This window comes from Benincasa hispida, chromosome 10, assembly GCF_027475165.1.
Source record: "Benincasa hispida cultivar pf3 chromosome 10, pf3_genome.v1.1, whole genome shotgun sequence".
Classification (NCBI taxonomy): domain Eukaryota; kingdom Viridiplantae; phylum Streptophyta; class Magnoliopsida; order Cucurbitales; family Cucurbitaceae; genus Benincasa; species Benincasa hispida.
The window spans coordinates 12,605,079-12,621,223 of NC_143487.1; the positions used below are offsets into that span (position 1 = coordinate 12,605,079).

General features: G+C 35.7%; 1 long non-coding RNA gene across 6 annotated transcripts; it reads left to right on the forward strand.

Moving 5' to 3' along the window:
- The first annotated feature begins 88 nt into the window (after positions 1-88).
- LOC150033109 (uncharacterized) lies at positions 89-4,409 on the forward strand. Of its 6 annotated transcripts, XR_016523759.1 has the most exons (5): positions 90-2,527; positions 2,621-2,812; positions 3,019-3,109; positions 3,631-3,994; positions 4,070-4,409. It is a non-coding gene; the product is annotated as an uncharacterized LOC150033109 (long non-coding RNA). The 6 variants fall into 6 exon arrangements; XR_016523762.1 differs by lacking the exons at positions 3,631-3,994; positions 4,070-4,409 and having other exon boundaries at positions 89-222; positions 315-2,527; positions 3,019-3,309; XR_016523761.1 differs by lacking the exons at positions 3,631-3,994; positions 4,070-4,409 and having other exon boundaries at positions 91-2,084; positions 2,363-2,527; positions 3,019-3,309.
- The last annotated feature ends 11,736 nt before the right edge of the window (positions 4,410-16,145 follow it).

The following is a 16,145-nucleotide window of genomic DNA, read 5'->3' on the forward strand; positions in this document are numbered from 1 at the left end:
CATAAATTAGTATTTCGAAGAAAAATACTTTTTAAAATCCGTTACTGTGGGCCCGAATCAAGGCGTATATATACTTGAAGCTTTTGGCGTACGCTATCCAAAAGGGCGCTAAAGTGCAGATTTCAGAGGTCATTTTTCATGCAATTCTTCTCCAAAAAACAAAATATTCATCTCCATGATCTTTTGGTATTACAAGCAGGCGCATCTTCTAGGGTTTGATCGGTAAGAAAATTTCAAATTCCTTTGGCATTCCAAGTTTTCATCTATCTTCTTCTCTTTATATTGATCACAGCCTTTTATTCTCATTCTTTGAGGTGCTCAAAAATCAAAGAAAAGAGAGTTGGAGAAAGGGAATCGAACTGATGATGCAGAATTCGAGACCATTGGATGCTGATTCCTTGACTTTCTTGCGATTCGAATACTTTATTGCGTGATCGACATGGAAGATGAATAATCCCAATTTTCACCTTCCGATCTAGGCCGGTGATACTTCCTGTTGCGTAATTTTCTCTTATGCTTGAATCGTTTCACTTAAGCGTTTTTCTGGCTGTCTGTCATGATTAGTGCGTTTGATCTTGAATTCAATAGTCGATCAATTTGTTTGGTTTGATTTTTGACTTTGTGTGATTTGATTCTTTCGTTGCGTTTCTGATTAGAAGACCGCTATTGTAGTAAAAAAATCTGACGGATTTCCATTGAGATCAATGGTTACCTGCAATTTTCTGATGATGAATTATGTGAGTTCTGAATCTCTTGCTAAACTAAACTAGTACATGTTTCTGTTCATCCTCTGTTTTTCCCCCTCAATTTCAACAATATGTGCCAAAATGTAACTCTTTATTCCCTCTCGGTGAAATTTACTTTCTCGTTCTTTATGATTTCATTTATCCATATCCGAGCTCAAATTTCTTTCTCGTGTGCATTCATTCTTCTATTTCTTATGAATTTTCTGGCGGAGTGAATCTTTTCTTCCCACCGTATCAAGCAGTCACGATTGGTTTGTACGAATTGTTCCTTCATATTTTTGTGTCCGGAGTTTTATCGAATGCTTTGTCCTCTCCATTTCTTTTTCTACTCTCCTTTCTATTGCGTTGCACGAAGATAATGTGAAATACTAGGATGATACGCTTCTCTTGTTCTATTATTTTCCGAGGTTAATGTGGATTGAAACTTGGGAACAATCTGTGAAGGAAAAATCTCGATTAGAAGATAAAGCTCCACAAATTAATTAAATATCCTTTATACACAGTAATATTCTTTTCAAAAAATCTCAATTAGAAGATAAAACTCCACAAATTAATTAAATACCCTCCATACACGGTAATATTCTTTTCATTGGTGAATAATGTTTGTAAGACCCACCTATTTTGTCCATCGTGCCGTCTAGGGTTCCCTTTCCCTTTTAGTATAAATATACCCTTATAGCTATAGTGATTGTATTGAATGAAATACTGAAAAAGGGCTTTCTCCCTTTCTTGATTCTGGTATCATCTTTATTGCACTCTTTTGTCTTACTGTGAAAAATTAATTCCTCTCTTGGTATCAGAGCTCAATGGCTAACGCCTCTGCTAATGCCTTTGGGTCCTTCAGTAGTCCCATCTATAGCAGGTCACCATTAAACCAGCTTTTAAATCAGCTTACCAACATCAAGCTGGTCAGGAGTAATTTTTTTTACTATGGGAGAACCTTGCCCTCCCTATTTTGAGGGGTTATTGCATTGAGGGGCATCTCACTGGTGAAAATGTTTGCCCACCTATTTCACCAAATCTCTAGCCGCTGCAACTTCACCCATAACTCCGGTAGCTCTAACCTTCGCAACTTTCATCGCCATTGGGCTAGGCACCACGTCTGTACAAACCGGCGCAGGAGCTTTAAGTTCCTAAACAACATCTTCTCCCACCGTGAGTCCTCTGTATGAATCGTGGATAGATATATATCAACTCATTTTAGGATGGCTTTACAACTTGATGATAGCTGAAGTTTCAACTCATGTAATGGGTCACGAAACTGCCAAGAGCCTTTGGGATGCGATTCAAGAGCTTTTTGGCATCAAATTATGTGCTAAAGAAGACTATCTTTGTCAGGTATTTCAATCTACTATTAAGGGATCTATGAAAATGAATGACTATTATTTACGTGTTATGAAGAATCATGTTGATAACTTGGAGTTAGCTGTTAGTCCTGTCCCAACTCGACCTTTAATTTCACAAGTCCTTATTGGATTTGATGAGGAGTATAATCCAGTGGTCGCAATAATCCAAAGAAGGGTGAACATTAAGTGGTCCGATATGCAATCGAAGTTGTTGAGTTTTGAAAAACGTCTTGATCTGCAAAACACTCATAAAACAACATCATTTGGTAGCACATCCTCAGTGAATCTCACCACAAAGTGGTGGAAACAAACAACAACAGTTCTTCACAAGCAGCAGACCTCCCCAACAGAACAACGGATCAAGAGGGAACAATCGAGGAACAGGACGCAGTCGTGGAAACTATCGTCCTACTTGTCAAGTGTGCTTTAAACAAGGTCATATTGCTTTGACTTGCTTTAAAATAATTGGTTATCGCTTTCCCTCCAATTAGAACAAAAATAAAATCTCTCGGGGACAACCATTTTCAGGGAATGTTCAACAAAATAGACCCAACACTCAAACACAACAGTCTAATCAAGCATTTCTGGTTGCTCAAAATAACAATCGATTCATTGTCACACCTGAATTGGTCATTGATCCTGGATGGTATATGGATAACAAGGCTTCAAATCATGTGACCTCAGACTCTGCTGGCATGACACATTCATCTGAATATGAAGGTAATGAGAAAGTAACAATTGGTAATGGTAGTGCCTTATCTATTTCTCATATCGGTTCATGCTCTTTAGCCACTGTTGATGGGATGTTGAATCTGAAAAATGTCTTGTGTGTTCCTGAAATTGATAAAAACCTCATTAGTGTGTCTAAATTGGCTCAAGATAATAAGGTGTTTATTGAATTGCATGATGGTTATTGTCTTGTCAAGGATATTCATACGAGCAGAATGGTGTTGAAGGGAGAAACTAAAGATGGGCTTTACAAGGTTGGAACAACAAGAGCCACTGGAAGTGCTTCAGGTTTGGTTGATTCTTGCTTGAAGTTGGAAGATAAGATAAAGGGTTGTTCTACAGTTGTGCAGAATAGTTGTGTCAATATTGTTATGTCAAAAACTGTTTTACAGAGTAGACTTGGACATCCATCCTTAAAAGTTTTACATGATGTCATTAAAAAATATAATCTACTAGTGAAAGCCAATGAAAATTTTAATTTCTGTGAAGCTTATAAGTTTGACAAATCTCATGCTCTTCCTTTCTCATACTTTTCATCTCATGTCCTTACTCCATTTGATTTAGTTCATTCAGATTTGTGGGATCCTGCCCCTGTCATGTCTACTGACGGTTACAAATACTATGTACATTTCATTGATGATTTTAGTAGGTTTTTCTGGATATATCCCTTAAAGTTAAAAAGTGATGCAGTGGTTACCTTTAATTACTTTTTAAAAATGGTGAAAAGTCAATTTAGAAAATATATTAAAACCTTTCAATCTGACAATGGAGGTGAATACTAAAAGGTACATCAAATATGTGTTAACCAGGGGATTAAATCTAGATTCTCTTGTCCTTATACATCATCTCATAATGGAAGAGCTGAAAGGAAGCATCAACACATAGTTGAAATTGGACTAACTTTACTAGCCCAAGCTTCAATGCCCTTAAAGTTCTAGTGAGAGGCCTTCATGACAACCACGTTAATCATTAATGGGCTTCCATCTACGGTGTTAAGGGGACAGTCTCCCATGGAAAATTAATACAAAGACAGCTGATCTTATAACTTTTGGTTGTGCCTGCTACCCATGCCTCAAACCGTACAACTCTCAAAAGTTTCAATACAAATCAGAAAAGTGTATTTACTTGGGCCCTAGTCAGTCCATAAAGGACATAAATGCCTCAACTCGTTAGGTAAAATTTACATTTCAAGACATGTTGAGTTTGATGAAAATTCATTTCCTTATGAAACAGATTTTGGGTTGTCAGGTGAATCGTTGAACTCCTTCAGTCCAGGTACCACAGGCTATATTCCGAGTGCTCCATGGGGCCTTCAGTCCACCGAATGGTCCAGTCCATTATCAATAGCACATTCTAGCCCAACATCTTCTCAACCTATGCCCAACACAAATGATCGGCCCAAACCCTCAACACTTCCTATAGAAGTATTTCAGCATGCAGCGGAAACAACAAGGATCAATAAGCATTCTAATTGATTAATTTTGGCTATAAATAAAGCATGTTCATCCAATAATAAGAGGGTTTCAACTCATATTTTTGTAGAATTTTTTGAATCTCGAATTTAGTTGCAAATATTCTTCAAATCTTATTGTGAACCACCTTAAGATCTTTCCTACTATTCTCTTGAAGCTTTAGATTGAGTTGTGGAACTCAAATTATGCTTGAATGAAGGGAATTTGGAGAAGTGGCACACTGTTGTAACTTGAAGAACTTCTTCAACCTCTCAAGTTTTTCAGCAAAGACTGAAGAATTGCATTAGTTTGCGTTATCGGTTTCCACTTCAATCTTCTCTATTTATTGTAGGACAATCATGCAATGAAGGAGGTTGCATGAGGTGCAACTCATGCTTGGAAAATTGAAGCAAGAATCAACTGGATTTTGAGTGAGCTCCTTAGTTGAAGATAATGGAGTTTTCCAACTTTTTCATTTGTTTCCAATATTTCTAATTTCAAAATGATTTCCAAAATCAATTTGATTTAAAAAATTTGAAAACATTATTAGTTTTATAAAATTAATTTTTAATAAAATTAATAATAAATAAATAATTAAACAATTTAATTAATTCTAATTAATTTAATATTAAATTTTAAATAATTTTACACAAATTTCACCATCATGAATTCCTATTCATGAATTTAATATTTAAATCATATTTAAATATTAATTAAATTATCCAATTTAGTTTAATTCTAAAATTAAACATGTTCTTATATAATTACTAATTCACTTAATTCTAATTTGAACGTTTCGAATTAACCTTTCACGCTACTCTAAAGCTAATCCATTACAAGCTAGTAGGGGGACCTCGTGGACCTACAGATCATGGGCTCCAACGATCCGAGATTAATTGGCTAGACTTTTTACACCAAATTAACCTCAATTCGTTAACTAATGGGTCACTCCACTAAAGCTCACAGTTGCACTCCCCTCAAGGTAGATATATTATGTCCACTCGATATAACCATGATTAGTAAGTTAACCCTTCACAGATTGTTCGTAATAACGGCTGGGTCAAATATCTGTTTTACCCTCGAGATTACCTCACGTTCAGTTTGTGATCTGATCAATAAACCGAGTCCCTCTTGGGCCAATGAGAGGGTGGGACACCTTGTTCAAGACCCAGATTCAGCACTCAAGGCAACCTCTCTACTATCCTTGAAAACGGGTAGGAGTGAATTTCTTCTTGCACCCTATGTCCCCAACCATCTACCCGGTCTTACCCCTGAAATGGAGGTTTATTGAGCCGGCGCTGTTGAGTCGACCCTGACCTATGCAAATCTAAGGATAATCTCGAATAAATAGGAGTTTATAGTTAGCTCAGGATTAAGGTTAAGTTACCTAGGTCGTCGCTTTGAAATAGTCAATCTTAAACGGTAAACAATGTTATAAAGTAAAAGTGACTAATTTCGTGGTCCGATCTTGTACAAACCCATTGCACAGGAATCCCTCACTCCTCATGTCATAACATGTACGGATTAGGATCACATCTTCTGTAGCACTTTACAACTCTTTTTAACAACTACAGAGTGGGCCACATCCAATAGTGTTATCAAAATAAGGCACCTAGCCTCATTCATATACTATAGATCATTTTGATAATTTACTTGAACCTGATCTACTTTTATGTGTCCACATAAAGTTCATGTACTCATGTAATAATCACGGATCTTTTAGTTTATTGGATTTCTAAAACGAAATAAGCAATTCATATATTCAATAACTTATTGAATTTTCAGAATAAGTTTTATTGTTTACAAACCACGAGTTTTAGGATATAACACCAAATAAACTCCTACTTGGACTAAAACTTCAGTGGTAACTTATATATTTGAATATATAAAACTAAGTATCTGAGTTTTACAGAGAAATACAATAAACTAGGGCATCACATATACATGGTTTACCATACGGTATCTCATACCCGATTTTTCTCCCACTTGCCCTAGGTTATTCACCTGGTATTCCTAGTCTTATTAGGTGATTCTCAAACTCTTTAGCCGAGAGAATCGATATAAACATGTTAGTGTACAATAGACTTCTTATTAAACTATATGGGGAATGCATCTTATTCTCACAACACTTGTTTCTCTATAATGACTAAAAAGTCCTACATTCCTCCCACTACACTGAGGTACTCTCAACTCTTTGAGTAAGGCGCATCTGACCTGTCTAAACAACTCTTGTTTACAGTGTTAATTCAATGCAAGCTTTTATAAAAACAAATACTACAAGGTGATCTTGAACAATATAACAATAATTGGAATGATGTTGGGAAAACAATCTAAGGCAACTAGAAAGTTTGTCACTGGATTTCATGTTCTATCAAATAGACCTAGAAATCATAAACTTTCTATACTTTGATCCAACCGAAGTATTTCGGTTTTACCTAACAAGTTTTGTACACTCTGAACTTTTCAAGTGTTCTAAACTTATCACTTAGGTTAAATAACTACTTGCCTTAATTGATTTCTAGCCGTTTTAAATATTTGAATATTGCAAATGGTTTTTAACTAGGTTGGTTCTTAACAGAAGTTGCTATGCAATAGAATAAACATAAATTTCACTATTTCATTTACAAAAATACAATTTGTTCTTTACAATAAGATAATAACAAAAATTGATAAGATTATCTTCAGGCAGCAACATCTCCCACTGGTCATGTTGAGGACAACAAGCAATCTTCAAGAACTAGTTTGCCTGTTTTGCTTTCTCTGCTCTCTTCTTAGCAAGGTACTGAGTTTAGTTTCTTTTCCAGTGTTCTTCCTCGTTGCAGTGGAAACACTTTCCTTTGTCTGCAGCGTTAGTCTTGCCTTTTTTTCTAGCAGTTTTTTTCTTCTCTTTCCCTTTGCTCTTCTTAACAGGAATACTCTTACTCTGTGAAGAGGAAGCAACATCAGGCTTTTTGGAGGACGTTCCTCTCTTCTCAGCGGTAGTAACGTGTACTTTCGGTTCCAGACCTTTAGCTCTCATCATTTTCATGTAAGCCTATAGCTCATTCAGAATAGTAGTCAAGTTGTATTATATTTTATTCATAAGTGCGTTCGTGTAGAACTGCAGAAAACTCTTCGAAAGAGATTCTAGAATAAAACCAACTTGACTTCTCTCGTCAACGACAACCCCATATACTTCTGCCACATTGAAATGGACCATCATATCCAAGGCATGTTCTCTGACAGAGACCCCCTCTTTCATACGACAGTTGTAAACGTACTTAATAGCATCATGCCTTAAGGACAAGGACGGTTGTCCGAACATCCCTCGTAGAGATTCCATAATCTCTTTGGCAGTACATATAGTCTCATGTTTCTTCGCCAAGACATCAAATATGCTGGCAGGGATATAGGCATGGGCTTAGTCATTTGTTTGATCTATCTATCAAACGCATCCCGAATAGTTTGATTTGCATTAGAGCCAGGAATAGGAGGACAATCCTCTGTTAAAATGAACCGTAGATCGTCTATCACTAGTATTGTATTCAAGTTTGATTTCCAAGTTGCATAATTATTCTCAATCAGTTTATCAGACGCCAACAATTGTACTAGTACACTTGTCATTCTGAAAGATATAAACAAATTATAAGTAAATTGCTTTTAAACCCAATTGAGTTTTAGCAAAGTAATAATATACCCAAGATTATTTTTGCAACGATACTATAGCAAGACATTCTTGACTAAACACTATCTCCAGAATAATTCATATTTCGATAGTCATTTTAGCTATCGTTTTTTGTCAGAAAGTACTAACTCTTTAGTAATTTTGTAAGTGTAATCCTCTGTTTTTAGACTTCAGAAGTCAGATCCCAACGATGCTCCCGAAGTTGGAAAGTCAAAGTTGAAACCGACTTTAGAAATCCTATCCATTTCTAGAGTTTGAGTTGTTCTGAATCCTATGTTAAAACCCTTTGAGGGGATAACCGTCATTAAATGACTAGCGAGGCCGACTTAAAGACGATAAGCAGACGCAATATAGGAATCTCACAGTTCAAACCAACAGAAGAGACCGAAGGATATGTTGATACGTATCCTTCACCCACTTACTATGAACTACTTTCCCCATTCACTTTGGTCTTCATCTGTGACGAACACTTTCTGAATGGAGATCACTCCCAGGGTGACACGAAGTGCTGCATAGATCTCATGGTGAAAATTATCTAGGGACATTAGAATTGAAATCAATATATCGTATATCTGGTTTTCCATTGAACCGCTTCCCCTTATTCACCATGATCAATTCACACAAACACTTTTCGACAAGGCTTTAAGTCCTTTACTACTGATGTTAGAGAGATATTTCTGCCACAAGTCTCCTTCAGTTAATTTACTGCTTGTAGCTCTAAAGGTTGAAGCAGACATCTGAACATCTTTTATTAGATAGAGACCATTGGTTTCTTCTCCAACAAGGACTGTTGTAACTTGAAGAACTTCTTTAACCTTCGAGCCTTTCTCAAAATATGTCAGCCAACCATGGTGCTTCAAGTTCAATGGGTCTGTCTCCAATGGTGGTCTAGCAACAATTAGCTAACCTTCAACAATAGATTGCTACTCGTGGGGCAGCCCTTGGGACTACCACAAACCTTCAATCGAACCTTGTAAATTCATATTTATCTTCCGGTCTACCGATGTATTCAGAGAATCTGGTAACCGCCTTCCCTATGTTACCTACAATAAATTTATTGTCTGAATTTATGGGAAACTCTACAAGTTTCATTACAGGGGAGAAGTTGAATGACCAAAATTATTTCTCTTGGTCTCAGTTCATCATGATGGCCTTCGAGGGGCGTCACAAGTTTGGGTATCTAACTGGTGAGATATCAAGACTTAGACCCGTAGATCCTCAAGTGCACATTTAGAAAGGAGAAGACTCCTTACTTCGCTCTTTGTTGATTAATAGTATGGAACCACATATAGGAAAACCCTTCTTGTATGTTGTAGTTGCTTGGGATATTTGGGACGTAGTACAGAAATTGTACTCTAAGAGGCAGAACCCATCATGATTGTACACTTTGCGTAAACAGGTTCATGAGTGCAAACATGGAACAATGAGCTGTTACTTCCTATTTCAATAAGTTGTCTCTAATTTGGAAGGAGATGGATCTATGTCGTGAAATTTTCTTGGATTGCCCGTGTAGTGGAGTTCAATATTCAAAAATTGAGAAAATTGAACATGTTTATGACTTTCTTGCTTGTCTGAATTCCAAATTTGATACAGTGCGCAGTCGAATACTAAGACAGAGACCGATATCTTCTCTCATGGAAGTCTGCTGTGAGGTTCATTTAGAGGAAGATAGATCGAGTGCTATGAATAATCCTATTGTCTCTACCACTGATTCTGCTGCATTTAGTGTAAAATCATCTAGGTTTGATTGTGACAAGCAGAATGGTAAACCACCTCCAGTGTGTGAACATTGTAAAAAAACTTGGCATACTAAGGATCAGTGTTGGAAGTTACATGGCGAACCTCCGAATGGCAGACGATGTCCTCCAAACGATAAGTCAAACCCTAGCTAAGCACTTTTGAGTGATTCTATGAATGGTGTTTCATAGTCTCAATCTCAGGTGAATAACCGAATGACCTTGGTACTGTTGGGGTCGGTGTTATTGCCCAATCAAGTACTTCTCAGTCCTTCAGTCTCCTTAGTATTAACAGTAAGAAACCATGGATACTAGACTCAGGGGCTACAGATCATTTAACTGGTTTATCTGATCAATTTCTCTCATATTTTCCAAGCACTAGTAGTGAGAAAATTCGTATTGCAGATGGGTCATTTTCTCCTATTGCAGGAAAGGGTCATCTCTCTCCTTTTAAGGGTTTAACTTTATAGAATGTGTTGCATGTCCCAAAAATATAAAACAATTTACTATCTATCAATAAGATAACTAGAGATTTGGACTGTCAAGTTGTTTTCACATCTGATACTATTTTCTTTTAGGACTTGAGCTCGGGGATGACGATTGGCACTGTCGGACATGATAGGGGACTCTATTTCCTTAATGATGATGCTTCCTCTAAGAATTGTTATAGGACTAATTTGTTATCTTCTTATTTTTCAACTTCTGAAAAAGATTATATCTTATGGCACTTTTGTCTTGGTCACCAAAATTTGCAATATATGAAGTTTTATTTCATCATTTATCGTAATGTTGATATCTCTTCTTTGTCTTGTGATGTGTGTATTTATGCAAAAGAACATCTGGTCACCTTTCCATCACAACCCTACAAACCTTCCCAACCATTTACTCTTATCCATAGTGTAGGATTGTATCAGCAACAGCGGAAGAAACAAAGATCATTAAGCACTATAATTCATTAATTTTAGCAGAATATAAAGCGTGCTCTTGTAAAAACAAGTGGGTTTCAAGACATACCTTTGTAGAACTTCTTCAAAGCTCAATTTCCAGCGGCAAACTTCTCTAAATCTTGTTGTAGACCATCTCAAGATTTTTTCCACTATTCTCTTGGTGCTCTAGATTGAGTCATGGAACTCCAAACAAGCTTGAGTGAAGGGAATAACACCTTCTTCACCACGAATTTTTCAGCAAAAAATCTATCAATTGCATGCTCCAAATTCACTTCAATCTTCTAAATATATTGTAGACTATCATGCAATGAAGATGACTGCATGAGATGCAGCTCATGCTTGGAGTAATTGAAGCCTAAAGAGATGGATTTTGTGTGAGCAACTTCAAAGGTGATAATGGAATAAAACAAAATTCCATTTATATGTTTTTCCATCTTTTTCAATTTTTCCAAATTGATTTCAAAAATCAATTACATTTATAAAATTGAAAAAAGTATTAATTTTACAAAATTAATTTTTCTAATAAAATTAATAAATAATTATTTAAATAATTTAAATAATTCTAATTAATTTAATATCAAATATTAAATTAATTTTTACACTAATCCACCTTCATATATTTAAATCATATTTAAATATTAATTTTTCTATTCCGTTTAATTCTTAAAATTAAACATGTAATTATATCTCATATAATTACAAATTCCCTTAATTCTAATTTGAACGTTTCAAATTAACTTATCACGCTATTCTAAAGCTAATCAATTTACGAGCTAGTAAGGGGACCTCGCGGACCTACAGATCATGGGCTCCAACGATCCGAGATTAATTGACTAAACTCATTACACCAAATTAACCTCAATTCGTTAACTATTGGTCACTCCACTAAAGCACATAGTTGCACTCCCCTCACTGTGGATATATTATGTTCACATGATTTAACCATAATTAGTAAGTCAACCCTTTATAGGTTGTTCGTAATAACGACTGGGTCAAATATCTGTTTTACCCCGAGATTACTTCTTGTTCCTCAAGTTCCTACTGATCCTCTAATAAATAACTAGTTTGTGATCTAGTCACTAAACCAAAACTCTCTCAGCCCAGTGAGAGGGTGGAGCCCCATGTTCAAGACCTAGATTTAGTACTTGAGAGAACAACCCTTCTCTTATCCCTAAATCGGATAGGCGTTAACTCCGTCTTGCACCCTATGTCCCCAGCTATCTATTCGATCTTACCCCTGAAATGGGAGGCATATTGAGTCGGTACTGTTGAATCAACCCCCACCTATGTAAATCTAAGGATAATCCCAGTTCAGTTAGCTCGGGATTAAGATCAAGTTACCCAGGCCATCTAAGTGAAATAGTCAGTCTTATACAGTAAACAACGTTATAAAGTAAGGGTGACTTATTTCTTGGTCTGATCTTATGCAAACTCATTGCATAGGACGTCCCCACTCCTTATGTCATAACATGTACGAATTAGGATCACTTCGTTTGTAGCACTTTACAACTCTTTGTAACAACTACAGAGTAGGCCGCATCCCATAGTGTTACCAAAATAAGACACTCAATCTTATTCATATACTATAGATCATTTTGACTATATACTCGAACCTGATCCACTTTTATGTCTCCACATAAAGTTCAAGTACTCAGGTAATAGTCATGGGTCTTAGTTTATTGGATTTAGACTTTTATGTATACAATTAATAAAATAAGTAATAAGTTTATTGATTATAGAAAATGTTTATCATTTTACAAACTGCGAGTTTTAGGACATAAAAACCAACCATACTCCCACTTGGACTAAAACTCCAGTGGATCAATATATACAAATATATACAATGTTGAGTTTACACGGAGAGAACAAAACGTACAAATACAATAAACTAGGGCATTTCAATACCCATAAATTCTCCCACTTGCCCAAGTGATGAAAAACTCATAGACCTAGTCCTACTAGGTGACCCTCGAACACTTTAACCGAGAAGACCTTTGTAAATGATCGACTAATTTGTCTTGTGAAGCAATCTAGGTAACAATCATGTCTCCTCTATGTACAATCTTCCTAATGAGATGGTACCCCTTCAAGTTGATCTACAAGATCCCAGACAGAATTGAAATATATAGATTCCATTTCAAGGTCCATGGTTTTAATCCATTGGTCTTTATCCACATCACTCATTGCTTGGTTAAAAGACAATGGATCCTCTAAACCATCATCTGGTATGATGACTTGAGTTTCAGTCAAACCCATGTACCGGTTAGGCTGTTGCACAACCCTCCCACTACGACGAGGCATTCTCAACTCTTGAGAAGGATGTGAAGTACCAGTTTCATTAACAACTTTTGTTGATGGACCTGTTCTATCAACAACTCTTGTTGATACATTTGTCGTTTTTCTGGACATTTCTTTTATTACTAGTTTATTGCGAGGTTGATGATTCTTCATATGGTCTTCCTCTAGGAAGGTTGCATTTGTCGATACAAATACATTGTCTTCCTGAGCGTCGTAAAAAAACCATCTTTCGTTTCTTTTGGATAGCCTACAAATAGGCATACTTTTGAATGGCGTTCCAACTTTTTAGGATTTTGCACCAACACATGTGTTGGGCAACCCCAAATTCTGAAGTGACGTAAATTTTCTTTACGTCCTCTCCAAAGCTCGTAAGGCGTTTCAGAAACATTTTTTTAGGGAATTAAGTTCAAAATATACACTGCAATTTCAAGTGCATGTCCCCAGAAAGAGTTTGGTAACTGAGCCTAACTCATCATGGAACAAACCATGTCCAACAAGGTTCTGTTTCTTCTTTCTGCCACACCGTTTTGCTGAGGTGTGTCAGGGGCTGTGAGTTGACACTGGATACCAGGTGCTATCAAATAGTTTTGGAATTCTAAGTCCATATACTCACCACCTCGATCTGATCGAAGCGTTTTAATCTTTCTACCTAATTGGTTTTCAACCTCAACCTTATACTCTTTGAACTTTTCAAAAGTTTCAGACTTTTAGTGCATTAGGTAAATATGCCCATACCTGGAATAATCATCTATAAAGCTGATGAAATATTCAGGTCACAAAGGTCTGAGTGTATCAGTGCTAAGGGTCTTTTGGCTCTAAGACCTTTTCCAGAAAAAGATTTTTTGTCATTTTACCCTCAAGACAGAATTCACAAGATGGTAATGAACTGTCTTATAACTTATTTAGATGACCGTTCTTAACTAGTCTCTCAATCCTGTTGAGATTTATGTGACCCAGTCTCAAGTATCAAAGATAGGAATTTGGAGAAATTTTCCTTTTCTTATGAGTCTTAGCAGTTGTAAACATCTCTATGTTTAATATGGCTTTAACCTCAATCGATTTTAACATACACAAGTTTTTTTTTTCTAATTTTGCAGAAAAAATTTGTTTACTTCTTGTATTGATGAACATTTCATCATTTTCTAAATAAACTTTATAATTTTGTTCGAGCAAACAAAAGATAGATATTAGATTCCTTTTCATAGAAGGAATGTAATACACACTTTTCAAATAAATGTACTTATCTTCTATAAATAACTTCATATCTCCCACTGTTTTAGCTGAAACAACCTCCCAAGTCCCTACCTTAAAGATTGTTTCACCTTTTGCCAACTATCTCCAAGAACTTGTTTCCTGTGAAATAGTATAAACATGATTAGCGGCACCTGAATCGATTATCAAGATTTTATCATTTTCCACTAAACACGCTTCGATAACAAGTAAATCATATTTATCTTGTTGTTTGAATTTTGCATTCTCATCTATATTATTCAAAATTTTAGATGAGTTCGGAGATAAAGGACAATCCTCTATTAAAATTCTTTTGGTGTTATCAACTGCTAGTAATTTGTTTGTTGATTTGATTTTACTGTTATTTAATTCGGAAGTGAGTATTCTAGAAGAATTCGATATGCTGATAAAATTTAAACAAATTCTAATTAGCAAATTGTAACTAAATCCAAAATCAAGTTTTAGCAAAATTAGTAAATAATGTACCCATAACCATTATTTATTTGTAACGATACTATAGTGAGTTAGAATACGTGCTACCGAGGGTCAGTCAGATCACTAAAGCAAACAATTTTGACCAAACACTTTCTCCGGAATAACCCTTATTCCTATAGTCGTTTAGTTACCGTTTTCGGTCAGAAATTACTAACACTCTTAATAATTCTGTAAGTGTAACCCTCTGTTTTCAGACGTCAAAGGTTGGCCTAACTATGCTACCGAAATGGAGAGTCAAGGTTAGGAATGAACCTAAGAAATCCTATCCATTTCTGGAGTTTGAGTTATTCCGAATCCTATGTTACAACCCTCCGAGGGGATAGTCGTCATTAAATGACTAGCAAGGGTCACTTAAAGCAAACCAGTAGGCGCAACATAGGAATCTCACTGTCCAAACTAACGGAAGAGACCACATGATATATTGACACATATCTTTCACCCACTTACTATAAACAACTTCCTCTATTTACCTTGTTATTGACTCATACAAACACTTTCCGTATAGAGATTACTCCCAGGGTGACACGAAACGTCATATGAATCTCACGGCGTAAACTATGTGGAGACGTGACAGTTGAAATCTATATATCAAATAATTGATTTACGTTTGAACAACTTCCCCTTATTCACCAAAATCTAGATTTATGTTAAAAAAATACTTTCCGTATGGAGGTCACTCCCAGGGTGACACGAAGTACCGCTTAAATCTCGATTGTGTACTCTTAAGGACGTGAGAACTAAAAATAACGTATCGTATATGTTATTAATCTCTAACTGAAGTGTTCTAATAACTTTATCATATAGAAGTTATTAAACTCCTACTGAAGTGTTCTATTAATTGGGTAAATTTATACTTAGGTTCATTTCGGCTAAACAAACTACCCTAAATCTATGTGGCTTATCCAAGTACAACACTTATAATTGGATTTTAACTTACGATGTCTAGGTGATAAACCATTTTATTACCTCACATCGCTCACGTATACTTATAAAACCGATTAACAATGCTCAATAATTCGCCCATAATCCCCAGGTAGGAGGTGTTCCATAGACTGTCAACTTAAGTACCCCCAACCTTAGACATGATTATATACCGGTTGAGTTTGTAACTCGAGTTTTACAAGTTTTAACTATTAAAACAAGTGGTTAACCTACATGAGCATGCCGTGGTTCTTTGTTATGGATTTTAAACGTCTAACCCAATTTTATAACAACTTACAAAATTTTAGACATACTAAACATCCACAACATACATCAAAGGTATTCAATATTTAATATAACAATTATATTAAATAAAAGAAACCCTAACATGCATACTATATATTATAACATTTTATAACATACTTTCAATGTATGTAACATGCTTCTTACGGTGGGATTTTAAATCTACATGGTATACTGTATGCACATACAAGATTTATTTAATTATAACATACATCAAATGCATAAATAATTAGACACATACTGATATGATTTTAGTTTTGGCATAAACAAGCAAACAAA